The 27,068-nt window shown below is 35.2% G+C and overlaps 1 long non-coding RNA gene and 1 pseudogene across 2 annotated transcripts in view; both read left to right on the top strand.

Annotated features, from left to right (window-relative positions):
• Window positions 1-27,068, top strand: part of LOC131825210 (uncharacterized) — a 93,390-nt gene that overhangs the window by 1,431 nt on the left and 64,891 nt on the right. The gene's annotated exons all lie outside the window — the stretch shown is intronic.
• Window positions 14,293-23,172, top strand: LOC131825207 (ribosome biogenesis protein NSA2 homolog; annotated as a pseudogene).

The raw sequence follows: 27,068 nt of genomic DNA, 5'->3' as shown, positions 1-27,068 counted from the left end.
ATTACTATTCTACCTTCCAATGCATGACAGACCTCATTAAATTATCTTGGTACATTTTCAAACTGGGCTTGGATGTCTCCTTAGAATCTTTTCAAACAGCTTAAGGTATTTTTCCGATTTGATTAGAATGGTCATACAAGATGAAATCCATTGTCATCCCTCATTTAGATTAGAGAAATGTAGCAATCATGTTATCAAAAATAAGAACATTGGTAAGGTCTGGATAAATGTAGTATCATAATCTAATTCATCTGAAGACATTTGAGGAACTATCTGGAAAAACAGAAAGATAATATAAACCAAAAATTAAAAAATTAGGGATGAGTTGTACATAGGAAAGAAATCAAGCCCAACAAGAATGTCATAAGAAACAAACTGTATTGTATCTTATTATTCTAAGAACATTAAATGGTTTTTCAAAAAAATTAAAACAAGACTGGAAAATGGTGTACCTTGGTATAAGTAAAAGGATAGTTGGAAGAAAGGCAGGAAGGGATAAGGGTGTCCCTGTCCTAAGAGGAAACCACCCTTAAAAGGATTTTATACCACCCTAGAGGGATCCCTCCACCCTTTCCCACATGATAGCTAGATGACAAAAACCTGATTGAATGACAGGGTCATGGAGGGTTCAAGTAGATTTTAATGAACTGTTATTACCTGTGGGTGTGTCAATTTAGTAACACATAGAATATAATACTTCAGTAGACTAAGTCTTTTGTATTAGCAGTAATATCCTGCAAAAATAAATCTTCATTCCAATTAGTATTCTTAAATGTCACTTAAAATATCTTCATAGACTTTAAATCATGATCTAGCATACAATTTAATTATATGTAGCATATAAAGGGCATCCTTATAATTTTTCAGTGTTTCCATTAAGGACAAAAAGAAAAGTTGGATACTATTTACAGTAACTGATTAAAACCATCAAGAGATCTGCTGAAAAATGACATTAGGTGTGGCTAAGATTCCTGGGAAGAAGGAACTATGGAGAGATAAATGATAGTCTCTAACAGCTTTTTCTGATGGAGCCCCATTTCAATCTGGGTGTGACCAAGAGATTGAGAATCTGAGCTTTGCCCTGGCAGAAAGTCACTATTAAAGAAGAGAAACTTGCAGAATCTTTATAGTCTCATACTAGAGTGACAATTTTAAATGCTTGAAGGATATTTTGCACTCAGTTTTGCCCTCATAACATTTGCTGATTTCTGAAGCTTCATGGAGAAAGAGCAAAAGGAGCTAAAACAAAACACTTGTGAAAAGCAGAGCAGAGATTTGCGGATACTCATGGCCCAAAGAGACAATTATTTGCATTAAGAACCCACTGTGGAAGGGGATCTAGTGAGAATAGTCTCAAGTGATCAGACTCTCAGTTGAAAACACCAGAAAGCATTGTCCAGTTAACAGGGCATTCTTAAATGGGCTATGCACAATTAACATAGGCAGATTTAGTTTTACCACAATTGCATCCAGTATCCACCAAATTTGATCCTCTTTGGAGTAAAGTGATTAGTTCCTACTCTCTCTGCCTAACAGAGGAAATGGTAATTTTTTTCTGAAAGAAAAAAGCATCATCTGAAACCTCTATAACTTGCTATATATGATTTTTGGAAATCAGTAAAAAATTCTTGGTATGTACAGACAGAGGGCCTTATAACCAAAACCAAGAGAATAGATGACAGAAATAGACACAGGTGATCCAGATATCAGAGTTCACTGACATGAACTCCCAAACACCTATGATTAATACATTCAGGAACAGAAAAGAAAATGGAGAAATAGATGAAGATATGGAAAATTTCCTCAGAGATATAGAATAAATAAAAAGAAAAAATTCTAGAAATAAAAAATAAATAAAGTTTATGTTAAATCAACAACAATCAGGTTAGACAAAGCAAAAGAGCATGATTAATAAATTGAAAACAGATCAATAAAAATATACAGATTGAAGAACAAAGAACAAGAATGAATAAATACAAAGAACCCTAAAATATATATGGACATAATGAAAAAGTATAACATAATTTATTATTGAATTTCCAGAAGGAGACAATGGGACAGAGATAATATTTGAAGGGATAATGGCTCACAGTTTTCCAAAACTAATGAAATCCATTAATCTACATATTTCAGAAGTTCAGTAAACTTTGAGAGATAATCCAAAGTAAGCCATATTTAAATGCATTATAATAAAATTGCTGAATAACCAACTCAACGAAAAAAATTTAAAACCTCACTTAACCCCCAACTTGATCCTGCTTTAAAACAAGGGAAAAATTATTGGCCTCTGGAGAAGGGGCAAGTAACTTTCTCATTCACTCATCCCAGGAAAGGTGATACTGGGGGAAGGGCCAAAAATGTGCTGTGCCCATTAACACTCTGCACTGATAATAGTCAAAAGAGATCTGCTTCTGGTGGAGGGCAGAATACCCATTTCTTCCCAGAATCCTTTATTGATATAAAGCACAGGTCTGCAGCCAGGCAGGAAGAAGCAAAGAATGAATCACACCCAAGGTCTCTCATGATGGCCTGAGAGAGAAGATGCTTTCCTATTTCCTGGCATAGTATAGCTTACCTAAGGGTCCACTCTTTTTATTTTCATCTTTAGTATTCAATGAAAAATTATGAGATAAACAAGCATAAAAATTATGCTTCATTTTTAAACAATAAAATAGTCAACAGAACCAAACATAAAGATGACCTGGATGTTGGAACTATCAGATAAGGACTTAAAAAATAATTCTTTAATATGTTAAAAGATATAGTGGAAAAAGTGAATGAAAGGCATAAAAAGGTAAGAAAATACTAGCAGAGAGATGGAAATGAACAAAAACACAGGAAATAACAAATGTTGATGAGGATGTGGAGAATCCCCCTTGTGCACTGTTAGTAGGAATGCAAAATTGGTGTAACCACTGTGGAAAATAGTATAGAGGTTCCTCAAAAAATTAAAAATAGAAATACCATATGATCCAGTAATTCCATTAATAGGTATTTACCCAGAGAAAACAAAAACACTAATTCAAAAATATTATATACAACCCTATGCTTATTGCAGTATTATTTACAATAGGCAAAATATATAAGTAACCCAAATGTCCGTGGAAGATTGGATGAATAAAGATGTGGAATATAATATATAATGGAATATTACTTAGCCATAAAAAATAATGATATCTTGACATTTGCAAAAACATAGATGAACCTAAAGTGTACATTAAAGGAAATAAGTCAGTTGGACACAAATACCATATGATTTCACTCACATATAGAATTTAGGAAACAAACAAAGGAACAAAGAAAGAATAAAACAAACAAATGGACTCAAATACAGAGAAAAAACTAGTGGCTACCAGAGGGGAGATAAGCAGGGTGATGGGTGAAATAAATGTAGGGGATTGGGAGTATGCTTATATATATATTTTTTTGGGGGGGAGTATGCTTATATTGATGAGCACTAAGAAATATGGAGAATTGTTTAATTGTTATATTGCACATCTGATACTAATATAACACTGTATATTAATTATAATTGAATACAAAAGAAATTAACATTTGTCTCAATAATGTCCATTTAATCAAAATAGCAAAAAAAAAAAAGGTATACATGTTTTTTAAACTCATTTGATCATAGAAACTTTTTCAATCTCATAACAGTAGCTTAGAAAATGTATTTTGCAGAATCCACTTTGTAAAATATTGCTCTGGTTTTACAGTATAAAAATGGATGTTTTTTTTTTTTTTTTCAGGAACACACTATATGCAATATTGGGTTTGACTTCTTAGAAAAGTCTGGGTTTACTAAGTGAATAACATTGTTGTTACTCAAATTATAGAAGAAATTTCAATTTTCATTCTTTCAAATTAATTAAGTTATAATTTCTTTTAGATAATTTAATTTATAAAACCATTGGCTTCAGAAACATATTTTTCAAAAATAAATCTAGTTCTGTAAATTGTTGTCATTCAGTAAATTGCAGATTTCTGAGCAAGAACACCCATAGAACCTATGTTCTATAACATAATACCACATATATTCTCCAAAACTGTCTAGTTAATACTGTTACTGGGACTATACTTCAAATTTAATTTTGAGGTGCTACTTTATGCAGAGTTAAATATTAAATAAAAGCACACATAAACCCTGTGTTTTGTACCTTTTAAATTTAACCCAAGCCTTTACATTATCTGAAGACCATTAGTAGATCCAGACTACATATTAAAAGTAATTATCATAAAACCTACAAATGTTTATGGAAATCTTTCTAGCTTATAAAATTATTTTGTTACTCACAAACACATATAAATAGGTCTAGTATTAATGTTCTTATTTTACATTTTAGAAAACTGAGATTCAATATCCTTTACCTTTTGCCTGCACCACTACCTTTCACCCTACCTGATTACTTGAACTCTCTCCTTACTTTATCTCTTGGCAATATAGGACATTGTTAACTATGTTCTGTTTCCCAAAACTCTTCCCCAAACATTTATGAACCATATACCAAAAAAGTTAGATGTCTAATGATAAGACTGTTAATTCAGTGAAGAGACAGGTAACAAAATGAGAACAATAAAGGATTAATATATAGGCAACACAGGGAACACTAGTCAATCAATAAGAAAAAGACATCAATCTCAAAAGAAAAATGAGTACAAGATGAACAGGAAATTTTTCGAAAGAGAAAATACAAGAGGCTAACATCTCGTAAAGAAATAATCCAATTCATTATTAGTAGAAGAATTGTAACTCCCCCCCCCCGCCAAATTTTCACATAAGTGAATGTGTAACTGGATTATCTTTGAAACATTATTAGGGTGGTAGAAAGTGAAAAGCAATCTATGTGACTCTGAGAGGAACAATGGAAACATACCACTAAAAAAATACAGTCAATAAGTAAAATAATGGTTAGATACATATGGCAACAGAATTTAATCTCAAAATAAACAAAATCCAAAATATGGTATTTATATGAATTACAAATATATGCTCATAAAATAATATCTCATATTTTGCAAGACAATAAAGAAGCAAAAATATACATGTGAAACAATTTGGATGATTGCCTCTGGTAGGAAGGAAAAAGGCAGTAGACTCTGCAGATTAAGAAAAGCAATGGGTGAGAGTGGGCATCCTTGTCTTGTTCCTGATCTCAACGGGAAGGCTGCAAGCTTTTTCCCATTGAGGATGTTATTTGCTGTGGGTCTTTCATAGATAGATTTTATGAAGTTTAGGAATGTTCCCTCTATCCCTATACTTTGAAGCGTTTTAATCGGGAACAGATGCTGGATTTTGTCAAATGCTTTTTCTGCTTGTTTAACATAGTATTAGAAGTCCTGGCAACACCAATCAGACAACAAAGAGAAATAAAAGGTATCCAAACTAGCAATGAAGAAGTTAAACTCTCTCTCTGCAGATGACATGATTCTTTACATGGAAAACCCAAGAGACTTCACCCCCAAACTACTAGAACTCATACAGCAATTCAGCAACGTAGTAGGATACAAAGTCAATGTACAGAAATCAGTGGCTTTCTTATACACTAACAATGAAAATACAGAAAGGGAAATTAGAGAATTGATTCCATTTACTATAGCACCAAAACCCATAAGATACCTGGGAATATACTTAACCAAAGAGGTAAAGGATCTGTACTCAAGGAACTACAGAACATAATTTCAATTGTGGAGGAACTTCAATTTCATGAAAGAAATTGAAGAAGACACAAAAAGATGGAAGACCATTCCATGCTCTTGGATCGGAAGAATAAACATTGTTAAAATGTCTCTACTGCCTAGAACAATCTATATTTTTAATGCCATTCCGATCAAAATTCCACCGGTATTCTTCAAAGAGCTGGAGCAAATAATCCAAAAATTTGTATGGAATCAGAAGAGACCCCGAATCGCTAAGGAAATGTTGAAAAACAAAAATAAAACTGGGGACATCACATTACCTGATTTCAAACTTTATTACAAAGCTGTGATCACCAAGACAGCATGGTACTGGCATAAAAACAGATACATAGACCAGTGGAACAGAGTAGAGAGCCCAGATATGGACCCTCAACTCTAAGGTCAAATAATCTTCGACAAAACAGGAAAAAATATACAGTGGAAAAAAGACAGTCTCTTCAATAAATGGTGCTGGGAAAACTGGGCAGCTATATCTAGAAGAATGAAACTCGACCAGTCTCTTACACCGTACACAAAAATGAACTCAAAATGGATAAAAGACCTCAATGTGAGACAGGAATCCATCAGAATCCTAGAGGAGAACATAGGCCATAATCTCTTCGATATTAGCCACAACAACTTCTTTCAAGAAATGTCTCCAAAGGCAAAGGAAACAAAAGCGAAAATAAACTTTTGGGACTTCATCAAAATCAAAAGCTTCTGCACAGCAAAGGAAACAGTCAACAAAACAAAGAGGCAACCCACAGAATGGGAGAAGATATTTGCAAATGACAGTACAGACAAAAGGTTTGATATCCAGGATCTATAAAGAACTCCTCAAACTCAACACACATAAAACAGACAATCATATAAAAAAATGGGCAGAAGATATGAACAGACACGTCTCCAACGAAGACATACAAATGGCTATCAGACACATGAAAAAATGTTCATCATCATTAGCCATCAGGGAGATACAAATTAAAACCACATAGAGAGGGGCACCTGGGTGGCTCAGTGGGTTAAAGCCTCTGCCTTCAGCTCAGGTCATGATCCCAGGGTCCTGGGATCGAGCCCCGCATCGGGCTGTCTACTCCGTGGAGAGCCTGCTTCCTCCTCTCTCTCTCTCTCTGTCTGCCTCTCTGCCTGCTTGTGATCTCTGTCTGTCAAATAAATAAATAAAAATCTTAAAAAAAAAAACACACACTGAGATATCACCTTACACCAGTTAGAATGGCCAAAATTAACAAGACAGGAAACAACATGTGTTGGAAGGGATGTGGAGAAAGGGGAACCCTCTTACACTGTTGGTGGGAATGCAAGCTGGTGCAGCCTCTTGGAGAACAGTGTGGAGATTCCTCAAGAAATTAAAAATAGAGCTCCCCTATGACCCTGCAATTGCACTACTGGTATTTACCCCAAGATATAGATGTCGTAAAAAGAAGGGCCATCTGTACCCCAATGTTTATAGCAGCAATGGCCATGGTCGCCAAACTGTGGAAATAACCAAGATGCCCTTCAGCGGACGAATGGATAAGGAAAATGTGGTCCATACACTATGGAGTATTATACCTCCATCAGAAAGGATGAATACCCAACTTTTGTAGCAACATGGACGGGACTGGAAGAGATTATGCTGAGTGAAATAAGTTAAGCAGAGATAGTCAATTATCATATGGTTTCACTTATCTGTGGAGCATAGCAAATAGCATGGAGGACATGGGGAGTTAGAGAGGAGAAGGGAGTTGGGAGAAATTGGAAGGGGAGGAGAACCATGAGAGACTATGGACTCTGAAAAACAATCTGAGGGTTTTGAAGGTGCGGGGGCTGGGAGGTTGGGGTACCAGGCGGTGGGTATTATAGAGGGCACGGATTGCATGGAGCACTGGGTGTGGTGAAAAAATAATAAATACTGTTATGCTGAAAATAAATTTAAAAAAAGGAAAAAGAAAAACAATGGGGAAAAATAAATGAAAGAAACACTCTCTTCCTTCCCTGTCTTCAATCTGTCTACTTCTCTCCATCACCACTAATTGAAATCCACCTTAGTTCATTCTGAGTTTCCTCCATTTTCTTTTACTTTCCCACCTTGGACACAAAGATCTTTAATACATTATATGTTTATTAAAAATTAAACAATTACACACAAATAAAATAACAAAAAAAATTAAACAATTAAAAAAATCCAAATCTCTTCATTTTACTCCCTTTCAAAAACTCTACAAAAGTTTCCTTTAGTTTTCTGGGTAAAGATCAAATCCTTTCATCAGAACCCTACAGTTCTAACTTCATGTTGGGCATTCTTTTTCTTGAAAATGATAATAATTTTATGTCAAGACCTCTGTCTAGAATATTCTTCTTTGTCTCCTCAATTAACTTACCTTCATCTTCCACATCTCCATTCAGAGCTGTTTCTTAACAACTGATTAGATCTCTTCTTTTTGCTGCGCTCTCAAGAGCACCCTGAAATTATTATTTATATCATATCACAGATGCAATTACATTTGGAAATTATTTCAATAATTTCTATTTCTACCAATATTTTTAAGTTCCTTGTAGGTAGGGACCCTATTTATTTTGCTGACCACAGTCAAAGAACTCCAGGTGCCTGGGTGGCTTAATAGGTTAAGCATCTTTCTTCCACTCAGGTCATGATCCCAGTGTTCTGGGATTGAACCCCATGTCATTGGGGTCCCTGTTTAGTGGGGAGTCTGCTTTTCCCTTTTTCTCTGCCCACCCCACCCCACCCCCACACATGCATGCACATACATACTCTCTTTCTCTCTCAAATAAATAAATAAAATCTTTTTAAAAAAAGAAAAGAAAATAAGAGAACTTGACAAAGTGTGAGGCACATAGTTGGCCCCTGGTAATTATTTGTTAAACAAATGATTAAATGTAAGAATTCCTGTTTTAAGGAAAATATTGGACACTTATTTTCATAATTTAAAAATGAAAGATTTTTAGAAGAAAATTTAGAATAATAATGATAAATAGGATATGAATCAGAGAAGGAGATGTTCAAAAGTAAAAAAAGAAGAAAGAAGAAAAAGAAAAATGAAGACACATATACAATATCAATTAAGTGATTATCATGGTTGTGTGAAAAATGAGCATCACGTCTGTTTTATATTTCTCCATTCAGAATCTGCCTATAATTTTATAGCTGTTGAAAATACATTTTTAAATTGTATTCTAAATGACAGCCTTTAAACAATAATATTTCCTCTGAAACAAAGCCAGGAGATTTTACATCATAGATGTCCATGTACCGAAGGAATCCATTGTGCAGAAACTAATTCCAAAGCATTCCCTTTTATAATTTGCTTACGCATTTCCTTATGTAAATTAAAGTGAAGACAGTCTAACATAAGAGAAGGAGAATGTTGCCACATTTTTCAAGTATACAACATCTGTTTTTGTAATTCTGTGCCATTTCAACTAGCCTAAAGAAAACCTCAGGGAGAAAACTATAAATGGTATACCCCATGCACACACACTTATAATGACCAGCACACATGGAAGCTGTACATTTAAGAAGAAAATCAATGTTTCCTATTGAAACTAGTATAGTTGTAGAGAGGAAGCCTCCAAAACAGGAAATTTGTTATTCAGAAGCCAGCATTAATTAGCCTAGATATGTTTTTAGGGTAAAATAAAATCTGATCAGGGCTTAGGTGCCGGGTGCTTTACAAATACTATGTCACTTAATCTTCACCTCAAGCACTGTGAGGCATACTTAAATGCCAACATTTACAGAAGAAACTGCGACTGAGACTCAATTACCTGAGGTAGACTCAGACAACCACAGGGTGGGACTTAAACTCAAGCACAACTCCAAAGTCTTCATGTTTTCCAGGCTTGTTTTAAAGAGCCCTTCATTCTTCTTTAAATCTAAATCTTTCTCGACCAGTGACTATATCTCTAGAGCTCTTCTTAAAATTTTACCTCTACTACCAGTTTGCCTCTGTCAATTTTGAACCCCTTCACAGTAGTTACTATGATGGGCATCAGAAAAGTAGGGACGTATTTTTCACCTTATTAGAGAGTAACTTGGGACTAATTTCTATTTCGCATCTAGTTCTCTTTCTCTTTTCCTCTTGTGGGTCACAGGATGCCTTGGACAAGCATTTACCATGAGTACTAACAGTTTGACATAGGAGGAGCTGAAAAATAATATAATAAATGACACTCCATCATTTCCAAATTTCTCATGCATACTTTAGCTTATTTGAGAATGCTTTTTAGGTATATTGGATGTTAATGTTTTCTAAATGAAATTAAACCAACAAAATATCCCCCTGATCAGAAGTGTGCCTCATTAATTAAAGATCACAATGAAGGGGCAAATTCCCAAGCTAATCCTAAATAGATCTCTTCTGCTCAATACCTGGGTGTATTATTTCCCTACTACATAAAACCAAAGAAAAGATTTCTTTTCCAAAGTAGAAACCAATCCTCTCATATTCATGGCTTTTCTCATTCTGCACCTTTTTAAGCTTGGGATTCTAACACTTGTTAATTTAAATAATCTTCAGGAAATTGCTTAAGTTCACTTCAGTGTGCCCATCTACAAGAAAAGCTGTAGTAATACATAATACATAATGAGATTATCTTCAAGAATTAAATATTTTCAAAGTTTTTTAAAAAAATTCTGTTTGTTTTTCTCTCTCGTCTCACTTGTCTAAGTTCTCATCAGTGCTTGCTCTGTTTCCCTGATTCTCTTTCCTTCTGTAATTTATTTATCCACTAATATCCTCTAATCTTGAACTTAGTCTGAGTTATTTATCTCAAACCTCAAAGCTTTTTCTAAATGGAGTGTTTATCAACCTCCCATTTCTTCCCCTTACTGTAGAGTAGCTTGGAACTTTATATCAAGACTAATTTTTTAAAGTGGATAGGTTGTGGTTATGTAACTCATCTGGAACTTGAGCGTGTCAACAACCTTCATTAAATTCATATGTCCTGTAGTGAAAGGGTAGAACATAGTTATTTCCCTCTCAACATTTCTGTAGAAAAGCAGCATGTCTGCATTGAATTAGATTCCAATGTCTCTGTCTCTAGCCAAGCTGGAGGTATTTCCAAATCCACCATGACTTTTGAGAGATGGGGTGGCTTGTTACAAGGCTTACTTCCAGTCAACTTGATATTTGGGTATGTGCTATACAAATTATAATAATAAGCAGATCTAGGAAAATAATTAAGGGAAAGATAATACTCATATGGTCATAAGAAATTACTATTATCATAGTCAGTAGGGTAGAATGGCATGTTGTTTAGGCTTAATGGTAATATCAGTGGCATTGCAGTGGTTTTAAAAGATGGTTCCAAAGTTTTCTTGACACTCTTTCATCAAGGGTCTACGTCTGTTACCTTTAAATCAGGGCTCTGTGGCCACTTGAACAATAGAATATGTCAGAAGTTATAGTGTGCAATTTTCCAGCCCCAGGCCACAAAAAATTGGTAACTTACATGGCCTGTCTCTTGATATACATGCACTGAGGAAGCCCAATCCTAAGGGTTCATGCAAGAACCCTTAGGAATAGATAAATGAAGGTTCTGGCCCACATCTCTGTGGAGTTCCAAGTGAAAGTCAGTGCCAACTTACTGGTCATAAGGAGTCATCCAGGTTCCAACAGATGCCTTGTGGAGCAAAGATGAGTGGAACAAGCCTTGCAAAATTTATGAGCAAAAATTTACATTTTTGCATTTATGAGCAAAATAAATTATTGATATTATTTGAGCTATTAAGTTTTGGAAGATTTATTAGGCATCAAAGATAACTGGAATAAACACATATTCAAAGGTCGTCAGTATTTCTTGATTAAGATTGAGTTGTAATGTCACATGATAGGTCTGTGTCCTCTATGCTCCCTACACCCAAACAGACTCTTGAGATGTCCTACCTAACATCTCAGTGATTCTGCCATATATAGAGATACATACATACAGTCAATCCTCATTATCCATGGATTCTGCATTTGCAGATCTGTCTACTCACTAAAATTTATTTGTAAACCCTAAACCAATAGTCACAACACTGTAACAGTCATTGGTGGACATACATGTGATATGCACTCCCAACTGAATCTGAACAAGTTAGCACTGCCTTTTTGTTTCAGTTCTCCTACTATAAACAAGGGTCTTCTCAATGGTCAATGCAGTGTCACATTTCTTATAATTTTGTGCTTTTTGTTGGTGATTTGTTGTCTAAAATGACCTCTAAGCATCATGGTGATGTGTCTCAAAGTGCAAGAATACCGTGATGTGCCTTATGGGGAAAATATGTTGTTAGGTAATCTCTGTGCAAGCATAACTAGTAGTACAATTGGCTTGAATTCAATGTTAATGAAACAGAAATACATAATAAATGTTAAACACCTATTAAACAAGTTTATGTACTGACTTGTTGATGAAAATGTTGTAACCAGAAGATTAAAGGAATCTTATAGTGTATTTCCCCTGGCAATGATGGTTCAGTAATCGCAAAGTCAGGGGTGGCTACTTTATAGAACATAACTATGATGAATAATGACAAGCAACTGTATACAGCCCAACCTTATATCTCAGTGATTCTGCCTAACTTCCACCTATATATGTACACACACACACACACTTATACACACATCTACTCACATATAAAAGATAGCATGACAGTATAGGAAATTACCAACATAAACTTTGAAACATCAGTCCAGCTTCTATTTTTCCTTTTACAGTATAAAATTCATTGAAATATATGAAAAACTGTGAGTACCATTTTATGAATAGATCTACTAACACCATACCCAAGTAATCTGTTTCCCAACCAATCCCATCACACATAAATAATTTTATGTACCCTTCACCTTTTAAATGAGCATTATTTTCCAGCCAAGAAGTGAGGGAAAAATCATGATTTTCTACATATAATGTGAGTTTAATCAAAGCTAAGTCACACTGAAATGTAAATGATCAGATAAATACATGGCAAAGGTGACATGATTAATTAAAGCTGGCTGCTATAAATAGACTGGCTAATATAGCAAACTCCTGGGTGTTAACAAAGTTTTTGTCTATCATTGTTTGTTCTTCCTTCTCATTGATAAATTTCACAGTTCTACTCTCAGAAACTCACCTCCTAATGAATATGTAATGATTATATAATGGAAAATATGTAGACCAAAGTATCAACCTGCACTTCATTTCCTAAATCTAAACTCAAAGGCAGCATCCTTTCTTTTTCTAGTTTAGAGTTGGTTCATGACAGCTGAAAGGTTGAACACAAAGGAATATATAAATCTGACTTTTCCTGCATGAGCTACAAGTAATCATCTATCCTTGTTCCTTCTTCCAGATGTTCATAATCTCCCCCCACCTCCCCACACCCACTAAACCTTTTGATGTATGACATGCTGGAATGCTAGAGAGCAATGAGTACTTTGGTCAGATAAGGAAATAGAGCTAAACATGAAACAATGGACCAAATTCATTTTAAATAAAGGAACTCAGTAGAATCTGAGGTCTTCATTCCATGCTCTATTGTGCTAGGAAAAAAAAATACTCCAAACTGTTTTTATTATATTTTTGTCTTAATGAAAAATCTTGCTAAAAGAAAATAACTTCAGAATGGAAGGGATATTTGGGCTTCTATTCTTTTTTTTTTTTTAAGATTTTATTTATTTATTTGAGAGAGAGAGCACGCACAAGAGAGAGCATGAGTAGGGGGAGGGGCAGAGAGAGAGAAGCAAACTCCCTGGGCTTGATCCCAGCATGAGCCAAAAGGAAAGCTTAACCAACTGAGCCATCCAGTTGCCCCTGGGCTTATTTTCTAACCCAACATCTTCATGTTAGTTATTTTTAATTTTTTCTAGCTTTATTGAAATATGATTGACTAATAACATTGTGTAATTTAAGATATACAACATGATGATTTGATATATGTATATTGTGAAATGATTGTCACAATAAGGTTAATCCATCACCTCACATGGTTATTCGTGTGTGTGTGTGTGTGATAAGAGTACTTAAGATCTACTCTCTCAGCTGCTTTCAAATATACAATACAATATTGTTAATTATAGTTACCCTGCTGTACATTAGATCCCCAGAACTTACCTTTTAACTGAAAGACTGCAGCATTTGACCAATATCTCCTCATTTCCTCCATACTTAGCCCCTGGCAATCACATATAAGTGAGATCATACAGTGCTGGTCTTTCTCTGTCTGACATTTCACTTAGCATAGCATCTTCAACTTCCATCCATGTTGTCACAAGTGACAGGATTTCCTTCTAAATGAGGAAACTGAGTCCCAAAAAGATAATATGACCTGTCTAAGCTCTCACAACTTTCTCCTAACAGAACTTGAAATGGAACCTAAATCTTAATACTATTATTATTGTGTTATACACAATTTCCTGATGAGTTGGGAAATATGAGAGAACCACCATAAAGAAACTGTAATAGCATATCAACAGTCTTATTTCTTGAGCTATACTGTTACTGTATTGCAAGTAACTATATTATAACTGTATTGTAAGAAATAAGTAACTGTAATAAGTAACTGTATTGTAAGAAAACTTTGGGGCTGTATCCTGAGAGTTCATAATCCCTGTTTTGCACATTAAAAAAAAAATGCCTGTGGTGAAACAGTGCTACTAATTCTTCTACTGATACACCATTGAGAGGACTATTTTAAGATTCCTTATTTTATTGACATGTAAAGTTATTTTTTTTTAATGTTATTGGCAACAGCAGAGAATGCTTTCTTCTCTTCCCCATTATAGCTGTGAAATTCCATCCAGTAAAACCATCCCAGGCAGTTTGGAAAATTATCACTGCCTTCATCTAGCAATAGCAGCAATAATCTCTGGTGAGAAATTAAAGCAATTGGTTGCAGGCAAGACTTACTTATACTATGATCTTGGAGCCAGAGACAGCAGAGAAAAGCAAATGAACATGGCCCCTGCTTATTTTTTGGCTGGTCTCTAGAGTCAAATAAGCACAAAAGAACTGTAATCTTTGTTAAAATTCAGTATGAACTATGCACAGTGGTCTTTAACTGGTCCTGATGTGTCCACAGGAAACCTGAATAGCTTTGGCTACTTCAAAGCAGAGTCTAATCTGAAGCAAGTGCTTTTGCCTAGTGACAACAGTTTCCTTACTAAAATTGTATGATTCACTTGAAGCATTTTGCTGTAGCAAACTGGTTAGCGAATTTAAATAATGAACCCAGATACGTTATTTGTTCCCCAGACTTCTTTCAGTAACAGTTAGTTTCTTTCCTTTCTCATATCCAAAACACAGCTATTAAAATGGGAACATTTTAATAATTTTGGGAAACTCCAGAGAATTCCTCCAAAGTATAAAATATGAATAGAACATGCTACATGACTCATGGTTTAAAACATATTCTAGCCAATGTGGGACTCTGCATGGAATAACTCCAGCAGCATCATTTATAACTTTTTTTTTTTTTTACACAGATGGAACATCTAAACTATTAGTCTGGTTCAAAGAAAAAATAATTCTGAGATGGGGGTAATGAGGTACTATATGTCAAGGAAACATTGACTATGTGAAAAGTCTTGACACAGATGAAAGAAGAGCATGTTAATGAGCAAAAAAAAAAAAAGAGAGAGAGAGAGAGATGAAATAATAATCTAGTTTAGAAAACATGCTAAACATTTTCCAGTCAATCAGGGGGAAAAAAATCATATTCATATCTAAGATCACAAAAATGACAGGGTTGAGCCTCGGCCGTGAGAAGGGCCTCAGCTTCCTATTCTTGAAGTCTCTAATAGGTTTCTTGTTTGTCTCTACTTTCATCTTGTTCAGTCATTCCCACACTTGTTCTTCACACTGGAATGAGAGGGTTTTTGTTTTTTCTTTTAGTATAAACCAGATCATGTTTCCACCCTGACTGAAACCTCACAGTCATTCCTACGTGACTTAGCTTGTCTATCAGGTGACACCATCTGACATGTGTTTCCCTCTTCATCTCCTCCTGATTTTCTGTACTTTGTTTCCTACCACTCTATCCCCTATGATCAGCCCCTTTGCCTTAGTTTTTCTTGAATAGGCCAAGGATATCTCCACTGTAGGACTAGTGTAATTGCTGTTCCTCAGTGTGAGCTCTTCTGCCCAGAGATATTTTATAGGCTTTCTCTCAACATTGAGATTTCAGCTCAAATGTTACTTCCTTACCCAGGCCTTTCCTGACCTCATAGCTTTCTATTGTGTTATGGTATTTTATTTTATTTATGTAACCTATGATTAGGTGAGATTATATGTATTTACTATGTCCCCTGCATCCTCCCTCTGTCTGATTCTGTGCCTTATTTCCTCCAGCAAGAACTTTGCTTGTCACGTAGTAGTCACTCATATATTTAATAAAGAAATCCGTATTACCTAACTCTGTATTGCTTTGTCAATAATTTCAGTCTCAATTAGTCCAGAACTAAGCAAGAAGAACTTCTACTTTGAACTTAATTCTTTGTAACAACAACAAAAAACCCTGATTGAGTCAATGGGAGTGATAGTAACTTTGGAGAATGTGAACAATGTTCTTAGAATTAAAAATAGACCAATAGACCTGTGGAAGGAATTCTGGGGGGCAGCCAAACATCTACCCAGGACTTTAGGAAAGTACATCTCAAAAAATATAAGGCAAATTAGGTATGACCACATGTCCAGAGATTCTGAAAGGGAAGGTTGCTTCAGAGGAATGGAAGAATAACAATGGCATTTTGATAATACAGACATTAATTATATTTTTAAAAACAACAACAACAACAAAAAATAGAGCCTTAGGTACTATCTGGGATGAGATAATATTTTTAAAAACATGCACAAAAGACAGAATAAACAGTGTATAGCTAAAATGAAAATAGGAGTGTCATAAACCCATAAGATTCCTAGTCAAAGTCCAAAATGGAGTAGAAGTAAAAAAAAAAAAAAAAAAAAGGAAAAGAATCTAGAATTAAAACCCAGTGTGAGAAGAACATGAAGAGCCAAATCCACTTGGGTGAGACAGAGTAATGTTAGTACAAGACTAAACTCTTTTTTTTTTTTTTTAAGATTTTATTTATTTATTAGAGAGAGAGCGAGAGCACAAGAAGGGGGAACAGCAGGCAGAGGGAGAGGGAGAAGCAGGCTCCCCAAGGAGCAGGGAGCCTGATGCAGGGCTCGATTCCAGAGCCCTGGAATCATGACCTGAGCCAAAGGCAGAAACTTAGCCTACTGACTCATCCAGGTGCTCCAAGACCAAACTGTTGATTATTGTTTGTTGTTAACTCTCATATTAAAAAAAATTATTTTTGAACTGAAAAAAAAAGGAAACAGAGAAAAGGAAAACAAAGCACAAGACAGATGAAGACAAGTAAATTAAAGGGGAGAGCAATATAACCCAGAATATTAAAACAATTTGTAATCACACAAACCTTAAGGAATCATAGTTAATAGTAAATGGAGTGGGGAAGTCCTTACCTTAAAGCTCACAAGGGATAAAATGAATCTTTGAAACTACATACTTATTAATTTGGGTCCTTCATGGTAAAATTCTAAAGCATATTATTGGAGGTGTAAGAGAGTATCTTAAAGTGTACTCTGTGAACCAAGAACATGGCAGGATGTTAAAACAAACTAAAACACCATCTACCACCCAGATATCCTTATACAAATAAGCTTGGGAAATGTTGGGTTAACTGAACTTAAACAAGACTTATTACCACTCCAAGAGTCCTCACTTTATAATATGCAGACTTCCCGAGAAGGGTATGTAGTATGTGGTGTCTCTCAAACTTATCCAATCATGTAAATTTTTCCTTTTTTTCCCTTTTAGCATCTCATGGAATTAGCATCATGAAGGATATAATTTGGAAAATGGTGATCTGATGACATGCTACAAAGTTTTATACTTAGGTCTCTTGTGCACAACACTTTTACTAGTAATTTAAATGAGGACAAGAGGGCCTTTTTATCATCTGCAGCCAACACAAAGATGGTTAATATGATGGATGTCTGAATCAAGTTTTAAAAATATTATGACAGGTTGAAATATTGGGGAGAACCTAACAAGATATTATTGGTTTCCAAGATTATCTTACAGGATAAGAGACACCTGCCATAACAGCAATTGCTATGAACAAAAGCTAGTGGGTTTACTTGACTTAAACTCAATATAAGCCAATAGTGTGTGACTCTTACAAATAACAACACAGCAAAACTGTTAAACCAGGATGTTTTCACAGATGAAAAAGCAGATAGGCATTCCTAACTGCTCTTCATACGAGTCACATGTTTGGAAGGTGAAAATAGAGATCGGAATGTGCTCAGTGCAGGACCACAAGAAAGTGAAGGAGTCTGGAACACAGTCACAATAGCAACACAATAGGAACACAAAACTGGAAATGTTTGGTTTAGATAGAAGAATATTTGCATTAAGTTCCATATAAGGAAAAACAGTCTTTGATTATTCACAATTCAAGGAAGACAAAGTAAAATGCTGACTTACGAGATGGTGAGTTCTTTATTGCTGAAGATCTTCAAGTTAGGCTGAGTAATTATCTTTCCAGGATGTTGTAGGAAGAATTCCTACACTGATTTCTATTTTTCTAGTCTAAATGATTTCTAGGAGTCTATTATATTATGCATTTCAATATTGTTTTTCTGTTCACTGAAATCTTACAATATTTTCATATACAGTACTATAAAATGGTAGACCTGGAACAAACCTTACATATCAGTGAACAAACCTTCACTGAAATCTTACAATATTTTCATATACAGTACTGTAAAATGGTAGACCTGGAACAAACCTTACATATCAGTGAACAAACCTTCACTGAAATCTTACAATATTTTCATATACAGTACTGTAAAATGGTAGACCTGGAACGAACCTTACATATCTTTGTAGGGCTCCACTTTTTAGAGGTGAGAAACCCTTTCCTGTGGTGGCTTGCATGGAGTCAGCTCGCAGGTCTGGGAGGTTCACATCTTGGCAGGTGTACCCTATGGCTTCGTGAACGTCACCATGCCACAAAATGAATATATTGAGTTACACCGGAAGCACTATGGCTGTGGTTCGGATTGCCATGAGAAAAAAAGAAAGAAGGTCAAAAGGGTCGTGGGCCTTCAAAGAAGGCAAAAAAGATGACTGATCTGAAAGCTCAGCTCGGTGCCATGCTGAGAAAATACAAATGAAAGAGACTATCAAGGTGCATGAAAAGAGAAACACCAAACAAAAGAATGATGAAAAGACTCCACAGGGAGCAGTACCTCATTATCTACCGGACAGGGAGGGACAGTCCTGAGCTAAAGTACTTTCCAAAATGATTAAAAAAGACAAAAAGAGAAAGCAGGGAAATGGGAAGCTCCTTTACCCCACAGGCCCAAGGAGAAACAGAACTATTAAAAGTTATTCAAACCGGAAAGAGGAAAAAGCAAGCATGGAAGAGGATGGTCACTAAAGTCTGCTTTCTTGGAGACAGCGTTACTCGAAAACCACCTAAATATGAGAGATTCATTAGGCCAATGGGCTTATGTTTCAAAAAGGCCCATGTAACACATCTTGAATTGAAACCAACTTTTTTACCTGCCAATTCTTGGCATAAAAAAGAATCCTTCATCCCTACTATATACAACTTTGGGTGTTATTACCAAAGGTACTGTAATTGAGGTGAACATAAGTGAGTTGGGCCTTGTGACACAAGGAGGCAAAGTTATTTGGGGCATATGTGCCCAGGTTACCAACAATCCTGAAAATGGCAGCATAAATGGGGTATTGCTTGTTTGACAGCAGTTTCAGACAAGTAATTCCTTATAATTATTGAAGACTACACACCAATCAGGAAGACCACCATTACTGTGATGGTTCTGAATACTACCAAACAGCCTTACATATCTGCAGTCATCAAGAGAAGTATTTATTTATCGTGAAAACATTAAAATCGACATTCATTGAAATAGAGATGAGAAACCTAGGCTCAGAAAAGTTTCTTTCTTTGAACTGCCAGATATTTCCTGGGTACGAGACCCTGAAATATGTACTGTAGAGAACACCAACACTATCTTGGATGTGATCTCAAAGGTAGATAAGTTTCGGGTGGGTATATCCCTTTAGGCCCATAAACCAATTTCCCCATGGGAAAGGGCACAACATAAGGCCAGAGTGAGATCTTCTAGAGTTCAGGGCCAAGGGCAGGAGCCCTTCTTGGCTTACAGTAGGAATTTTGATTTCATTCTATGGCTTGAGAACTATTTGAGTTTTCTGCAGAGAGAAGTAGCATCATTTGCCTAAGGTGATGCTGCTCAACTTAGAATGCATATTTTCACATCCGTGGTCAATATGTCCTCCATTACTTCACACTGTACCTATTATTATGTATTAGGATCTGTGTTCAACATTGATTGAACTCTCAGTTAACTTTTATGGCTACATATTGTAGCCATACAAAGAATATCTTTTAAATATAGATCTAAAATAATAAATATAAATATTTCCAAGAGGAATCGATTAATGTGCATCCACATTAAAGACTTATTTTAGTTAAGGGGGTAAGAGATATGAAGACTAAAGTACCAGAAGTCATTAAGTCAGTCTGAAAATGATGTACCAGGCACTATTGTTGGCCCTGAGGTTATGTCCATGAATAAAACATGTAAATTTTCAACCCTCATATAAAACTTAATTTCTTGCGATTGTAAGATCAGAAGATGTTTAACATTCCCTGATATATGGCCCTCTCTGTAACATGCTAGTTGCTCATTCAAGGTCAGAAAAATAAGTCTCTCCTGCTTCTAGTTTCTAACTTCTATCTCTGACCTCTAAATTCAAATTTACAGTGCTTATGTGACTAGGTCAGGCCCATTCAGATCATCTCTGTTTTTATTAATCCCAATTCAGCAAACCTTAAGTACATCTGTAAAATTTTTAGTAACTAATAGCAAAATCTGCAGTATTTAAATGTCATTAAACTTAATAATCTAAATTACATCTTCAGAAATCCCTTTTGCTATATAATGTAACATAATCAAAGGAATGCTATCTCATTATATTCATAGATTCATCCACACTAAAGGAAAAGAAATTACATAACAGTGAGGCACTGGGGGTCATCTTAGAATACTGTCTACCTGAGCACTTATTATATGTATACTGCACTAGAGGCTAAAACTAAGTAAACAAGTAAGAAGTCACTGGCTTCAAGGATATAAACATCTAGAAAAGACATTTTGATTAATGATAGTAATAATAAAACAATGTGATAATTCAATAAGATAAGTAGGCAAACCTGAAGATTTGGCACAGAAGGAAAGATCAATCATCTAAAAGGGCCATATGGAATTGTGAAAATGATGCAAGACCCTATGTATTAATAGGTGTTTTCAAACTCTTCTGAATATGTAACCTTTATCTTGAGACTTTCATGGAAGGAATTACAGTAGAGACATATTTTTCCTTACTGGTATTAGTTTGTTTCTATTTAACACTATGAATGCCATTTCCCCACATCTACAAAGGAGCACCTTGCTAGGTGTGGCTACTTACTCCATGGGTTAATAAACTTTTCAGTTAAGTCTATAAAGTGAAATTGATGAGTCTATGGAGAGATCTTTCAGCATGCATAAATGTAGTAAAAAAAAGTCTCGGTTTCTATTAACAATTAAAGGAACAACTAGTTTTAAACTTTCTTGCATTTGCAGGTTGGATATAAAGGTTAAGTCATACCACTAGTAAATCTGTAGCAAGATCCCACAGGGCAATAAAAAATGATGAACACATTCATTTTTTTGGCTTATATACAGGGAAAGTACATGGATGCCTGGGCTCCAAAGGAACAACTTTGTATAGTTCTGTTTGTAGTTACACATGGTCTGTATAAACAGATGAAGGGTCCTTGGCTTCCTTTTGAACCAGGAAGGGTAGTGAGATTCTAGCAGCCAAAAGCAAAACACTAATTGTTGGCTACAAACAAGTTTGATCAATGGTCTGGGAGTTTCAACTGGCCATTCTATTTTCTTAGCAAACAATTCATCTTGTGCCAGCCACTGCTGTGCACCCTGTTTGATATTGGGGACTGGCTATTCATCATCCCTTGATTTTCTCATCAAGCACAAGAGTGCCAACAGACTGCTTATTGCCTCAAGGTAGCAGGTGGCAATGTTGGCTGTTAAACAGTCATCAAAATGTCAATATCACTCTCTGCTTTGTTCCTGAAAAACATAGAACTAAATGGAAGCCCATTTCCCCTACCTCCTAAGTTTTCCCAACTGTCAGACAGTTTGAAAACAAAAAACAAAAAACTCAACAACATAGAAGTTTTTTATAGTTCAGGACTTAATATTTATTTTAAGAATAAAAAAAATTAATTATTCATAGAGTCTATCTGACATATTGGAAAATTTTTTTCATATAAAATGAAATATAGGAATTGTTTTTGTTACAAGATTTTGAGTGACTGATCATTTCTTTAAGTGATCTATCATGTTATCCACAGGGTTCCTTAACCCTAACATGCTGGCATTTGGCGCCATATATTATTCCAAACTAAAATGAAACACAAAGGGAACACTGTCAATTATCTGCCTAGATCACCTCAGAATCGTATTTTGGTTTCTTTCTGTATATCCATTCTCAAGCTCCTCTGAAATGTGCTCCTGATGGCTTACTCCAGTACCATGCTTCAGGGGCTTGTTCTTGAGTCACTGAAGCTGCTTTGCCCACAGGTGCCGAGAGAGAGGGTAGTGCCTGGGAGTTATCAGCTACTAGGACAGCTCATAAATTAGGGGATCAGCTCTGGGATGTAATTTTTGCTTTAATATACCCTGGAGAAAGGCTGATATTGGGACTAGGCTTGGCTCCTCCTTTGTACACCCTCATCAACTTGGGGAAGAACTTCCTTAATAAATTAACGACACAACAGAAAAGTATTTTGAAGAGACCCTTCTGGCTGTGATACAGGGAACAGAGGGTTGGTTGAGATTATAAAAAAATAAGACTGGGCTCCTAAATACTGAGGATATTATAATTCTTTGGAGTAGAAACATCTTGAGGGTATGTAGTCCAACCTTCATTCAAATCAGGAATCCTTGATAAAAAATCCATTACAGATCAGCTTCAGCCTGAAGATCTGGAAGCTCACTCTCTTAATAAGACAGTCATCTTTTTCATATAATTGTAACTGTTAGAAACTTCTTCCTATAATGAGCCCAAATGGCCCTTCATGAGTTTTGTCCATTATTTCCAGTCTGTTCTCTGGAATCTTGCAGATAGGGCACCCGGGAAGCTCAGTGGGTTAAACGACTGTCTTCAGCTCAGGTCATGATTCCTGGGATCCTGGGATTGAGTCCCAGATAGGGCTCCCTGCTTAGCAGGGAGCTTGCTTCTCCCTCTCCCTCTATTTCTCCTTCTGCTTGTACTCTCTCTCTCTCTCTGTGAAATAAATAAATAAAATATTTTTTAAAAAGAAAAGAGTATAATTTGGAGATAAAAATTATTCTTTGTCCACATGTGGTTAATTTTATGTGTCAACTTGACTGGGCCACAAAACCCAGACATCTGACCAAACATTATTCTGGGTGTCTCTATAAGGTTGTTTCTAGATAGGATTAATATTTGACTCAGTAGACTGGGTAAAGTAGATTAATCTCCCTAATATGGGCAGACCTAATCCAGATCAATTGAATACCTGAATAGTACAAAAAGGCTGATTAAGAAGGTACTCTACCTTTCTGACTACTTGAGGTGGGATTTTGGTCTTCTTTTGCCTTCAAACAAAATGAAAACTCAGTTCTTCTTGGGTCTTGTACCAGTACTGTATACCACTATATCTGGGTCTTCCACTTGCTGTCTGCAGATCTTGGGACTTCTCAGCCTCTGTAATTACATGAACCAATCTTTATAATAAATGCTGCCATAAATATATATTCTATTGGTTCTGTTTCTCTGTAGTAACTAACACAACAAGAAAACTTTCAGAGATTTCCCTATGGAGTCTGATGTAAGAGTAACTGATATCCCAAATATATCACATCCCCTCTGGTTTGTCATATATTGATGCCATTGACTATACTACTTTGGATTAAGTAATTGTACCTCCATAAAAACTTTGCTTAAGTGCACATTTACATAAGAATTACATGAGAAGATAATACATTAATTCAAGAATAATTTTTATTTTACCATCAGAGCTTTGACTAGATGGGATACAAGAAGGTATAGTTTAATGTGGGATGTGGAAGGCCCAATAAGAGGATTAATGCAGGAAGTGAGATTCCAGTAAGGTTCTGTAATTCAAGGTTCTAGAAATCCTGAGGGTAGCATGAGGTGTTTGAGAAGGGTATAAGAAGGCAGACAAAAGACTTCCGGTCATTAATTTTTTCTCAGACTGGCCCAGCATTAAAAAAAAAATTACCACTGATAATTTTAACAGATGTCTAGTTTACACATACTTTTAGAAGAAATTAGTACATTTAATAATTTTTGTGTACATTTTTCAAACATGAAAAATTTCCTTTGGTCACTTTTTATGTGGCAAATCCAGATATTAGGGACAGAATCAATGGAGTACTCTCCTTGGTTATAAGACAATTGCTAAGACATACATTAATATCTGACTTGGTTGGAAAATTTTGGATAAAATTCTACAAAAGACAAGGAAATAAAACCTAATGGCCCTAAATTATAATCATCCACGTAGTCCAGGATTTTAAGACCCTGGGGTAGAAAGATTCCACATGTCTTACACATGTGAAGAATTTTTTTGTGTTAGCAAGAATGGTTATTTCTTGGGAAAAATCAATATCTTCATGAGAAAATTACTTTCATCTATTTTTAATCTTGGCCATTTCTCTTTATATATACTCGATAACTGATGAGTTACTAAAAAGGATTTTAAAAATTATAACAGGCACTGAACCATTTGAAGACCTAGACATCTTAACTGTATTCATTTATTTCACTTGCACCACTGTACATTTGATAGTAATTTTCCTTTGGCTATACACCAGTGTCATTTCTAACTTTAGTCAACTTTATTTATATACATATTCTTTGAAGGGAATGCCTATCATTTCTAATTTGCAGCCCAAAATTATTTTTAATAATCTTCTATTACACTAAATTATTGGTATTTATTTCAATCTCACCCTAAATTTCATCACCTTTTAAGAGAGAGAACACTGTCTGAAGCTCTAAAGAGCTGGTTAAAGTCCAAGAATTAAACTATGGCTAGGTGACCTTGAGGAAAGTCATAACATCTTTTCAGGCCTGCTGCTTTTCCTTATATGTCAAAAGAGGCTATAAAGAATATTTCCTTTTTTTAAAGATTATAACTTCTGTCTGAAACCACTCTCAACTATGATATTCTATAATTAAAGTGGACTCTTTCAATACTAGTTATATCTATGCTTTTGTTTTAGCAGTATTTATTTTTTTAAAAATTCAAGTGAATAAAAATGAATACAATTTCAAATACTTACAGAAATGCTTATGAATAAGTTAGGGCATCTCTAGCACACTAACTTTATAAACAAGAGCTTAATCACTTAATAAAGTGATGGGAAATGTCAGAAGATATAGGATAGCATTAGGGAGGAATGACATCTTCCCTTTATCATGCAATGTTGTACCTCTAAAATTCAGTAGGTTCACTGAGTATACTTCACCTTTCTGTGATTTTAGGAGAAAGCAGAAATTCTCCCATCACTCTGGATTCCCTACTGGAACTCGGCTTACATCCCAGTTTGAGTGGGAAATTATCTTTTCACCAATTATGAGTTAAAGTGTGTGGTTTCAACTGATAGGGAAGATAAACGCCAGGCCCCTGGTATACCCAGAGTATGCAGAACTTGTAGCGAAGCACCAAACACTCTTGAGGGAAAGCTCCTGGAAAGCATGTGGTGGTTTCTCCTTTTTTTACAGAGATCAGATCCTATGGAAAATGTAGACAGGCTTGCATTTCCAATGGACACATGTAAAAGTATGGTGACAGACAACAAAAACTGAGGGAAAATGGTATTTTAGCTTGGATTACTCACACTGAATTAGCCTCTTCTTTTTTTTGTTTTTGTTTTTTGGTTTTTGTACTTAATATCCTGAGGAGAAATGACTATTAATTACTTATTGAATAATCATGAAGAATGATTTGGGAGTTCATGAGGATACAAAGTCAGATATTAACAAACATCACTCTTAAATGGATGCTCTAATTGAAGAGATAAACATAAAAGTAAATACAGTACAAATATGCTAATTAAAGCATGTATTAAGTGCAATGATAATACAGAATCAGTGAAAATTTCACTGAAGTAGTAATGCTTGATCTAGTTTTGAAGAGATGAGGAGTACGTTTCCAGGTGGGTTTGGGGTATTGAGAATGTGAAGCAGAATTAGGACTCTGCCAAGTCCTGAGTAGTAGCAACAGCATATACGAAGGCACATGGGGCTATAAACACCATGGTCTTTTGGGCAACTGCATAAAATAATTTGGTATGTGTGAATCTTAAGGATGAGTAGAAGCTGCCAAGATAAGTTGGAGAAGTAGGTTATAAGTCAGTATTTCAAGCCAATTTCTAATACATAGACATATATTATGTTACCATTACTGGACAAAAACAGACACTAAATATCAAAGACATTTTTATACTCCTAAATTGTTGGTGACAGTTTTACCAATTTTATGGTGAAGTTGTATTTTTAAGTACTTAACTTATGCAAATTTACCATACAAGCACCACCACACAGGCTCTAAAAGAAGACAAAACAAGACAAACAAATGCAACCAAATCCAAATTCATCAATTCCATCCATTTGTCCACTTAATAATAATGTTATAATCTGAGCATGATATGGGAGTCTGAACTCTACTGTTTCCTCTATTGATCTCAGTTCCAGAGCACCTCTCACAGTGTATCTCTCTTCACTAGGTTAAGACTATGGAAAAATGTATATTTTTATTAGATTTAGTATGCATCCTTACTAGATACAGACTGTGTAAAAAAATGTGTATTTTTAAAAACAGTGTTTTACACAACGTAAATACAAGTCAACTGCTTTACATGGTGCTCCGTCCAAATAAAAGTGACCTATTCCAATGCTGAATAAAAGAGCTGCACTGGACTACTTGAGAGATGCTATTCTGATCTCCAATGTGTACCTTCCTATAAGACCAGGATTAGTTTTGACTCTATACAAATCTCATCCTCTGCATCCTCCACTTTGTATTCTAACTCTGGTGGAAAATGTAGGTTCATGGTACACTGTAAGTTCTTTTTTAATTCTAATAACCAAAATTAAAACATCAAGAAAAAAGACAGAAGAGTAAATAATGCAATAATTCCACCACTATGAACCGTTATTTAATATTGATATTATTAATATTAATGTTATTTAATGTTTGTAATCC

The sequence above is a fragment of the Mustela lutreola genome, chromosome 2, assembly GCF_030435805.1.
Source record: "Mustela lutreola isolate mMusLut2 chromosome 2, mMusLut2.pri, whole genome shotgun sequence".
NCBI lineage: Eukaryota > Metazoa > Chordata > Mammalia > Carnivora > Mustelidae > Mustela > Mustela lutreola.
Note: the sequence above shows the minus strand (reverse complement) of the source record. Positions and strands in the feature narration are given on the sequence as shown.